Source organism: Mesoplodon mirus (genome assembly GCF_964341445.2).
Source record: "Mesoplodon mirus genome assembly, chromosome: 17".
Lineage (NCBI taxonomy): Eukaryota > Metazoa > Chordata > Mammalia > Artiodactyla > Ziphiidae > Mesoplodon > Mesoplodon mirus.
The window spans coordinates 43,678,249-43,690,463 of NC_138993.1; positions in this window are offsets into that span (position 1 = coordinate 43,678,249).

The window sequence follows — 12,215 nt, forward strand, 5'->3', positions numbered from 1 at the left end:
TTAAGCTCTTCACCTTGATTGTTTTCACCCACGAAATTATAATGTATTACATGTATTAGTCAACTATTGCTACAACAATGCTTCATAACAAATCACCCCAGAATTCAGTGGCCTACAGTAAGCATTTATTTTTCTTGCTCAAGGGTTTACAAGTCAGCTGGAACAGTTCTGTTTCTGGCTACATATCAGTTGTCCTTGGCTCTAATATTTGAGTTAGGTTCATGTCTGCTCTACATGTCTCCACATCCTTTTTGGTCCAGCTGTTATCCAGGTATATTTTCCTTGTGACAAATCTCATGGGTAACAGAGAACAATATAAACCAAATAAGCCTGCTTTAGCCTCAGCTCTTAACATATCTGCCTACCTGCACCAGCTGAAACAAGTTACATGACCAAGTTTAAAGTCAGTGGGGCAGAGACATATACTGATTTAGATCACCTCTTCCAATGGTACCTATTGCACATTATGAAACTATAAAACAATGTTTTTTTAACAAAGTTTTATTTATGACAAACATCATCTTGTCTATGATACTCAAAACTGTAATCTCAAACTTATTTTTTTACCTTAATTTCAGCAAACTTACAGATTGCTATTTTCAATTATACATATAATGACCAATTGTTTTATAATCTTTAAAACTTTATTATCCAGAAATTGTTTCTCATTGTTTTGATTCTGTGCTTTTATAGTTACCACCATTTTATGGTTCACATGGGCCCACATCCCATATCTCATATTGTACCTTTTTATTCACCCTACTTCTTCTTGTCATTTTAATATCCTTCCCATCATTCCAGGATCTCTGCTCTCAGTAATTCTATTCACCCCTAAAAATCTACCAGATCAAATTTCCCATCAAGAAATGGTATCTATCTCTTCTGAATCTTCACTATATATGTTTTTCTTTCTTTCCTATTTACTTTACTGATCATATTTTGCCTTAAAGTATAATACAGGAAGGTTAATTGGGTTTGGGTGTTATTCTTATAAAAATAAAAATAATAATGAATAAGAATTATATACATATGTAAAGCACAAACCTTACAAATTAAAATATTGTTCACTAAATTCTTATTATAAGACATACAATATTGCAGTAATTCATGATATAGTGATGATAGAAATTTGTACTCATTAGTTTAACAGAGAGAATTTACTATAAAGGATTTTAGATATTGAAGAATTGAATAGGTAAAAAGGAATCAATGAAGTATAACAAAAGTAGCAACTGCAAGAAACAGCTATCAACCATAGGGATGGGGAACAGAGGGAAGAAGTTCTGATTTATTAACATGTAGAAACCTGGGAGGAGGGTTCTGTGGAAGGAAAATTCATATATTTGAGAATGTGATGTTGTTTGACTGTGCTAATGATTCTGAGTAAGAAGAGGGCCCTGTGGAGTTGAACCAAACCTCAGAGAAAGGAACATAAGTCACCTGGTGCTGATGTCTCTGAGGGAACACAATGAGACTAATTCTGTGAGAGGTGGGAATACTGTTACATGTAACAAACTGTTGGTTTTGTGGTGAAAAAATAAGACTGATGACACTGACAGGAATAGAAAAGACAAACAGGATAACAATTCCAACAGAAAGGGATCTCTCCTTCTCTCCTCCAGCCTTGCAGTCTTCTTTCCAGAACACCACACTGGAAAAGCCTACCAGGAAATAAGGTGACAAAGGAGAAATATAGTTTGCCAAGTTACAGCCTCTGCACCACAAAGTCAACTTTAGAAGAGAAGATTTGGAATTGGAAGATCACTTTTTCCCATTCATAGAAATATTCAAATAAGGGGAAGAGTGCTTAAAATTTCTTTTGTATGATTATACAAACATTTTCCCAAAAGTATATAATCTTCATCACAGTAGATCTTTGAACAATATTACCAACATTTATTAATAGTAACAATATTGACAGTAACCAATCATTAACATTATTATTAAATAGTATAATACTTTAAGATGTTGAAACTGTTGAGATGTGAGCCCTCCAAGTTATTCTTAGTTTTCTAAGAAGGTATAAAAAATAAACATATCACATTTAAGAGAATTAAAAATATATGTAGTATTTTATGTAACTGTAATAAAAAAGAACTTAGTGAGAAAAGCAAGAAGCATTAAAAGTTTATATGTGACCTATTGGCTTTAATCTTAGTCACCGCTAAACACCAAATTCTATCAACATGACTTGAATATAACAAATGGACCTAAACTGACTTTGGAATGAAAAAAAACTCAATGAGATAAATAATACAAAATTTTGGTCTTGTTGATAATACATCTGAAGTGGGAAATCTTATGAAGTTAAATGCAAAGCTTTCCTGGAAGGAAACTCTTTCATACAGGCTGTCATGGATAAAGTTTCATTGAAAAGAATTACAAAGTAAATGATTAAAATATACTGGGAAACAATCCACCATGAGTGAAAGTCACATGATGGAACCAAAAGTAACACTAGACCATCCAAGTCCTAAAAATAATATGTGTAAAATTAAGGACACAACATAAGAAATAAAAGCACAAGAAAATAATATTTTATAAACAATGAAAGACAAATTTGAAAAATAAAAAAAATAGAATTGAGATGTTGAAAAATATGCTCATGAAGTTAAAAACTCATGCAGAGGTTAGAAATGTAGGAAGAAAAAAAACAGATATAAATAGTACTTTGTACTGTTCAGATTTTGTTTTGTTCTATAGGTTTCAAAGTGGGTGGTAGAAATCTTTTAAAAATTACTTTTATTCACCACCTTTTATAAGAAAACTTCTTTTAGATAGTATTCATTCTGACAGGTGTGACGTGGTATCTCATTGCAGTTTGATTTGCATTTCCCTGATAATTAGTGCTGTTAAGCATCTTTTCATGTGTCTTTTGTCCATCTGTATGTCTTCTTTGGAAAAAAGTGTCTAGTCAGATCTTCTGCCTATTGTCAATTCAGTTGCTTGTTTGTTTGTTTTTGATGTTGAATTATAGGAGTTCATTATATATTTTGGTTATCAACCCCTTATGAGATATATTGTTTGCAAATATCTTCTCCTATTCAGTAGGTGGACTTTTCATGTTGTTGATCGTTTCCTTCAATGTGCAAAAGCTTCTTAGTTTAAGGTAGTCCTGTTTGTTATTGTTTTTCTCTTCTCTGAGGAGACAAGTCTTAAAAAATATATCTAAGACCAATGTCAAAGAGCATACTGCCTATGTTTTCTTCTAGGAGTTAAATGGTTTAAGGTCTGAAATTTAAGTATTTGATTTATTTTGAGTTTATTTTTGTATATGATGAAAGAAAGTGGTCAAGGTTCATTCTTTTACATGTAGCTGTCTAGTTTTCCCAACACCATTGGGAAAAAGAGCTATACACTCTTCTCCCCATTTGTATATTTGACATCCTTCATTATAGATTATTTGAAGCATGAGTTAATTTTTGGACCTTATATTCTGCTCCATTGATCTATGTGTCTGTTTCTGTTCAAGTACAATACTGTTTTGATTATTATGGCTTTGGAGTATAGTTTGAAATCTATACTGATACCTCCAGGTTTGTTCTTTTTATTCAAGTTTGCTTTGATCATTTGGGGTCATTTTTGGTTTCATACAAATTTTAGGATTATTATTTTAGTTATGTGAAAAATGACTTTGGTATTTTGATAGGAATTGCATCAAATATGTAGATTATTTTGGGTAGTATGGGCATTTTAATAATTTGATTCTTCCAATCCATGAGCCCATTGTATCTTTGCATTTATTTGTGTTGTTTTCAATTTCTTTCATTAATGTCCCATAGTTTTCAGAGTATAGGTCTTTCACCTCCTTAGTTAAATTTATTCCTAGGTATTTTATTATTTTGTTGCAATTGTAAATGCAATTGTTTCCTTAATTTCTCTTTCTGATAATTTGTTATTAGTGTATAGAAATGCAACCAAATTGTGTATATTAATTTTATACCCTGAAAATTTACTGAATTCAATTTTTAGTCCCAATAGTTTTTTGGAGGGGTCTTTGAAGTTTTATATATAGTATCAAGACTTCTACAAAAATGATTTCTTTTCCAACTTGAATACCTTTCATTTATTTTTCTTGCTTACTTGATGTGGCTTGATGAGAAAGACAAGTGTTAGTGAGGAGGTGGAGAAAATGGAAGGGTTGTGCATTGTTGGTGGGATTGTAAATTGATGCAGCCACTATGGAAAACATTATAGAGATTTCTCAAAAAACTAAAAATAGAATTGCCATATAATACAGCAATTACACTTTTCAGTATCTATCTGAAGTAAACAAAAACACTAATTCAAAAAATATGTGTACCCTTATGTTCACTGCAGAACTATTAACAATAGCCACGATATGGAAGCAACCTAAGTGTCCATCTGTAGTCAAATGAATAAAGAACATGTGGTATATATGTTGCATTTTGAGACAACATGGACAAACCTAGAGGATATTATGCTACCTGAAATACATCAGACAGAGAATGACAAATACTGTATGATTTAACTTGTATGTGAAGTCTAAAACAAACAAAACAAAACAGAAGCAGACTCATAGATTCAAAGAACAAACTGGTGGTTGCCAGAGGGAAGGGGGTTAGGGAATTGAGCAAAATGTGTAAAAGGGATTAAGGGGTACAAATTTTCAGCTATAAAATAGATAAACCACAGGGCTGTAATGTACAGCATAGGAAATACAGTCAATAATATTGTAATAACTCTGTATGGTGAAAGATGGTAACTAGACTTGTGGTGATCTTTTCATAGTTTATTAAAAATTGAATCACTATATTCTACAACTGAAACTAATATAATATTTTATGACCATTATGATACAACTAAAAAACTTCTATTTTAGACGTATATATAATGTCACATTCATCCATACAACAGAGTTGCTAAGTTCCTTTTAGCTTGTGTAAACACACCTTAAATTTCAAAGAAAAATTTTTTCAATTGTTTATTATTAGATATCATTTACTAATTGGGGAAAATTTTTTAAATAACTTATTTTTAATAACTAAAGCATACTCAGGGTTTTTTTCAGTGTATTATTCTTTTTCCTTCACTGTCAGATTAATTTAGGTTTCAAAAGGCAACTGAAAATATATTGACAGATTGTTTTTGAGCCCATAATGATTAAAAAAGTTGACAGTCATGTTTATCAGCATTGAGTTATATAGAAAATATGCAGCTACCTATCACGGTGAAACACTGGATGCTATGGAAACCACCATAGTACATTAAATTGCAAGTATTTATTTAGCTAACAAAATGTATAACTTATTTAAAATTGATATCTGAATACAAAATATATAAAGGATAACTAATGATAAAATTTTGGAAAAATTGAAGGAATACAAAAATCATAAACATATTAACTACTAATGATGTGATGAAAAGTTAGACTGTGATTGGTTGGCATCATAAGACCTTTAGAGTTAAAAGAAAAAAAATTAATTCTACTTCAAGCTATATACCAAATATTAAATGTTATCCTAGTACAAGTAATAATTAATGGTTCAAATTATTAAATAAGTTCCCATAATTATCTCAATCCTTCAGGGCTGAGAAATAATACCAGTTTTAAAACTAGAATATTTACAAAACTAAAACAGTCTTGAATTCACTAAAACCCTCATAAATATATCCAATCAAACTCAAAGCCATAAAAAACTTATAAGAACAGGTACATTGCAACAAGAAGAAAATTGACTTCACATTCAGTTGTAGTTCTCTATTTCTAATTAAGTCACAATGCTACTTTTGGTCCCATGAAATCATTCTTTCACTCTAGTAAGTTACTACCATGTTTTTGGACAAATATTTCAATTCTAATCCACTACCCAAAATTATTTAGTTCAAATAATAACCCAATACTATTTTTTTTTCTTTTAACACTTCAATTGTGAAAAATCAACAAAAAATATGAATGATCTAAAAGTTAGTTTATAAAATTTTACATTTTCTAAGGAGTTTTGAGAGTTCTTCTTTTCACAGAGTATTGCAAGGGCTTATGGAGAACGTGCACAATTAGTAAGAGAAGGAAGTATTTACAAACTTGGAAAACTTGGAAATGAAGCAAAGGGATTGTGACCATAGCCAGTAAAGGGATTTCACATTTTCTTACCAAAAATTGGAATGTATGGTTAGGCACTTGGAACTTTCCCTTCAATATCCATTTTCACATTTCTCTTTAGTAAAGGAACATAGATGTTAAACTTAGCACTCTGAAACCTGGCTAAATTCTTGCATCACTTAACTCCCTACAGCTAGGTATGGCCATGTACTCTAGTTATTACCAATGAGATGCTCTTATAATGGAGCAGGACCCTGTAGGTACTTCCCACCCCATGTCTCTCACCTGCCTCTTGTCTGTAAAACAACCTTTAATCGAAAAATAAATTTAATCAGAGAAATGAAAAAAAAAAAAAACAGAAGCAAAGAAAAGCAGTCAAATAGGACAAAATGATAATAGTTTAGTTATTAAACAAAGCCAAAGACATTTAGTTCCTTTTCAAAGGCTATAGATAATATTCTAAGCCATATCTTTTGAGCTGTTTTGCAGATTCTGAAACTCCCACTAGGTAGAAGAAGTTAACTACATAGTAACCAGACTGCAGTCATGACATAGACTGATCCACTTTACACAATTCCGAGAACTGGCCTCAAGGAAATGGGAATTAACTGATCCTGGAAGTAAAGATTAACTTAAAACAATCAAGGTGATGCTGATCAGACCACCACATGACTAATTTCAAGACGACTCTCAGAGTAGCTGGGTTGTTCTGCATGTAGACCCTCTTTCCACATATAGACCCATGAAATTCCCCTTTAAAAGCTCTTGCCCCTGATAGGCAGTGGGGAGTTGGCTTTTGGACACAAGTCCACCTTCTTGCCAGGTTGCTGGTCTCCTGAATAACATAACCTTTCCTTTCCTACCAACACTTTTGAGCGATGAGCAGCCGAATCTGAATTCGATAACACCATTGAGTGACATTTGTGCCTCTGAGACATCTTTAAAAGATGGGAGTGACTTCTCTTCTTTTTTTTTTTCCATACTGCCTAGAACATGGATGAAATGTCTCAAACATGAGGACCTATTGTAAACATAATGTGACCTTGGGAAAAGAAGCTATGTACATCAGATCAAGAAGAAAGAAGGATCATGAGTTCTGGGCATGTTGGAGCAGCTTCAACAGCCATGACTGCCTCATTACAAATTTCTCTAAGAATTTTTAGCTCATTTAATTTCTTTTTGGGGGCCTGTGTTATTTTCAGTAATTCTAATCCTAACAGGGATTGTATATTTTTAGACCAAATTAAATCAAGAGAGAGGGGAAGAGAGAGAGAGAATGAATTAGAAATGCAAACCATACACCAAAAACAGGGTAATAAAAAAAAACAATAGCATCAAGAAGACAGATGGCATATCTTAGATGGAGAAAAAAACTATTCAAAGAAATAGTTTAAAAATGGAAAAAGGAGAAATAAAAGCCATTGGTTTAGAATAAAAGCCATTGGTTTAGAATCATCACTGTATTGAAGGTTCATTTGGGAAATTAACTGAAAGAATGGAAATCCCTGGAATAGTCAATGAGGGGGATTCAATACAGAGTGTTAACAGAGGATGCATAAATAGACAATGATGAAGCAGTGGGTTCTAAATTATACCTCTTTTGACTCTATTAACCTTGCCATACTTATGTGATCTTAATTATCTTTATATTTTATAAGTGCTTAAATACTGTTTCTATTTAAAACTTGTTCTATTTAAAACTTGTTTCTGTAAAACAAAAGAAGATGCACATTATATCTAGCTCCAATACCAGATATTCATTACTTTATTACATATTATTACATATTACATTCTTTATTATACCGCACTGCCTTTGAAACTTCAAGTCTACCAACTAATTTTTGTTTATTTCAATAGAATGTTTCATTTGTCTGATGCCAGAAAAAAAAATATATATATGTATTTGTTTTTTTGGGTTTTTTTGCAGAGTTTTAAAACTATCTATTTTGAAGTCAAATTGACTTTATTTAGAGTCACAGATCAGCCATTTCCAGGTCTGTAATTGCAGGTAAATTCTTAAAATAATGTATCCTCAATTTGCTTATCTGTAAAAAGTAGTATACTAATAATCAAATTGAACATGTATTTTTAATGAATATTGAATGAGTCAATTTGTGTGCATGTACACAGTCCATATGTGACATAATAGCTCATTTTTTTTAAGTATGTTGTCCATGGAACACCTGCATAACAGTCTGTGGCACTCATTAAAAATGAAGGTCCATTAAATCTTGGTTGGGTGCAAGAAATCTGGATTTTTTTACAGGCACTGCTGTTAGTTGTTTTTCACTGTTTATATGGTATTGCACATAACAGGTCCTCAGTAAATGTTTACTATTGTTTTTTCTTTTTCTTTTTCTTACTTCAAAACTGATGTATTATGACACAACTGCTATATATTAAAAAATGTGTAGATTTATATAGCTATAGATATACATAGATAACTGTAGCTATAGATTTCAACATAGATATCAATATTTGGTCTATCAACATTAAGCAAAACTAGCATAACAGCTTAATTTTACATTAAACTTTCACCTTGACTATATATTTTTAATGTTGATTTAAATCCTATTCCTTTCCAATAGCCAGCAATTAAATGATATTAATCATTCACAGTATTGTAATTAAATAATGTTAGCTTAAACAGTATTATCCAAAAGCAGAAAATTGTCTACAGAGAAAAAAAAATGAAAAAAAAAAGTTAAATCATATTGACAATTCTGTTATATATTGCTTCTCAAATGCTTTCCATGGTAAATCAGATTAAAAAGAAGAATATATAGATAATTTTCATAGATACACAAATAACATCTGTTAAATTTAGTATGTATACCAAAAACAATGAGTGTAGAAAATTATACTGTATCAATAAGAATCAACTTTTATAAACACACACAAAAGACAGATGGTAGAGTTTAAATAACATTCAGCCAAATGGTTGGTTTCATTGCAGTTGTTACCACTATTATTTATAAATCTAAAATAAATTATAATGCCAAATAGAGAAAATATTTTAAATTATAATTGGGCAAGTTTTAAAAATGATACTATTTCTGTACTTTCTACACTGAGGGAAATGATATAATTGAGGGAGTTTTGACAAAAATTAAGAGTAAGAAAAAAATTACTTAAATAACAACATACAAAAATGAGAAAACAGAAGGGAAGAAGTGTAGAAAGTAGTAATGAGAATGAGGAATTGTTACAAACACCTTGAGTCAAATTCACTGTGCCATTTTCTTTAATTTCATGAAGACAAAAATCTTATTCAGTTAATTAAGGATTCCATTGCCTCTCATTTTTTTTTCCTTTTCATTCTCTCTTTTCTTCTCAGTTCTGTAAGTGGCGATAGATGTTCACATTCCTATCTATTTAGTTTTAATCTCCCAAATTAGAGCCCTAAGAGTCATTATTTTTTAAATCATGCATTGTTTTGTACCATCCAGTACATATTTGTATAATGCTTTTGTTTTAATGTACTTGACTGCATACTTTAACATTTACTAAATAAAGATGAGAACTATGACCAAATTAGATCTAATGATGGACCAGAAGTAAAAATATATAAATGGACTCCTTCAAAGTCTGATGGCTAGTAGGTAGTAAATCAGAAAGGACTAAAGCATAAGTCTTTTCACTCAGACAATTTTTTTTCCACTGAAAATTAATTAACTTTTTTTTTTGACAAACCTAGAGTTAGTAGGGCCATATAGTCTTGAGAAAAAAAAAAACTTCTTGGAAATGCTAGTAGATTCCATTAAAAAATGCATTTGGGAAATAAATCACTTATAAAGCTGATTTTAAGTTTGCTTTTTGAAACAATGTGCTATAAACTACGAGAGTAAAAAATTAATTGTTAAGATATACCTGGTTCTAAAAATTACTGAAGAGAATTTATAAGTAAAATATACTTCTCTCTCATTTCATATACATTTGATCTCTCACACTATATCATCTTCAAAAGCTACCCAATTATCCAATAGGTCAATCCCAGGGCTAAAACACACACACACAAATGCAAACACACACGTGTGCACACACACACAGTCTGCCAATGAAGCTTTCCTCTGAGGAAAAATTGTCAAACACCCTACTTTTCCACTTAGGAAGTACGTCCTATACTACTTTGTTTTTTTTTTTTTTATTGGAGTATAATTCCTTTACAATGTTGTGTTAGTTTGTGCTGTACAATTAACTGAATCAGCTATACATATATCTATATACCCTCCCTCTTGGACCTCCCTCCCACCCCCACCCCCCATCAAACCAACCTAGGTCATCACAGGGCACAGAGATTAGCTCCCTATGCTATACAGCAGGTTCCCACTAGCTATCTATTTTACACATGGTAGTGTATTTATGTCAAACCTAATCTCCCAATTGGTCCAACCTTCCCCTTCCACCACAGTGTCCACATGTTCCTTCCCTACATCTATGTCTCTATTCCTGCCCTGCAATTACGTTCATCTGTACCATTTTTCTAGATTCCACAAATATGTGTTAATATACAATATTTGTTTTTCTCTTTCTGACTTTCTTCACTCTGTATGATAGACTCTAGGTCCATCCATATCTCTACAAATGACCCAATTTTTTTCCTTTCTAAGGCTGACTAATATTCTATCATAGAAATGTAACACATCTTCTTTACCCATTCATCTCTTGTTGGACATTTAGGTTGTTTCCATATCCTGGCCAATGTAAATAGAGATGCAATGAACACTGTGGTACATGACTCTTTTTGAATTATAGTTTTCTCAGGGTATATGCTCAGTAGCAGGATTGCTGGCTCATATGGTAGTTCTATTTGTAGTTTTTTAAGGAACCTCCATACTGTTCTCCATAGTGGCTGTATCAATTTACATTCCCACCAATAGTGCAAGAGGGTTCTCTTTTCTCCACACCCTCTCCAGCATTTATTGTTTGTAGCCTTTTTTGATAATGGCCATTCTGACTGGTGTGAGGTGATACCTCATTGTAGTTTTGATTTGCATTTCTCTAATGATTAGTGATGTTCAGCATCCTTTCATGTGTTTGTTGGCAATCTGTATATTATCTTTGGAGAAATGTCTATTTAGGTCTTCTGCCCATTTTTGGATTGGGTTGTTTGTTTTTTTGAAACTTAGCTCCATGAGCTGTTTGTATATTTTGAAAATAAATATTTTGTCAATTGCTTCATTTGCAAATATTTTCTCCCATTCTGAGGGCTGTCATTTCATCTTAATTATGGTTACCTTTGCTGTCAAAGGTTTTTAAATTTAGTTAGGTCCTATTTGTTTATATTTTTATTACTCCAGGAGGTGGCTCAAAAAAGATCTTGCAGTGTTTTATGTAAAAGAGTGTTCTTCCTATTTAGGTCTTTAACCCATTTTGAGTTTATATTTGTGTGTGGTGTTAGGGAGTGTTCTAATTTACTCTTTTACATGTAGCTGCCCAGTTTCCCATCACCACTTATTGAAGAGACTGTATTTTCTCCATTGCATATTCTTGCCTCCTTTGTCATAGTTTAGGTGGCCATAGGGGTGTGGGTTTCTCCTTGGGCTTTCTATTCTGTTCCATTGATCTATATTTCTGGTTTTGTGCCAGTACTATACTGTCTTGATTACTGTAGCTTTGTAGTGTAGTCTGAAGTCTGGGAACCTGAATCCTTCAGCTCTATTTTTCTTTCTCAAGATTGTTTTCAGGGTCTTTGGTGTTTCCATACAAATTGCAAAATTTCTTGTTCTAATTCTGTGAAAAATGCCATTGGTAATTTGATAGGGATTGCATTGAATCTGTAGATTGCTTTGGGTAGTTTAGTCATATTCACAAAGTTGACTCTTCCAATCCTAGGACATGGTATATCTCTACATCTGTTTGTGTCATCATTGATTTCTTTCATCAGTGTCTTATGGTTTTGTGCATACAGGTCTTTTGCTGCCTTAGGTAGGTTTATTCCTAGGTATTTTATTCTTTTTGTTATAGTGGTAAACAGGAATGTTTACTAAATTTATCTTTCTGATTTTTTGCTGTTAGTGTATAGGAATGCAAGTGATATATGTGCATTAATATTGTATCCTGCAACCTTACCGAATTCATTGATTAGTTCTAGTAGTTTTCTGGTGGCATCTTTAGGATTTTCTATGTATAGTATCTTGTCACTGCAAAC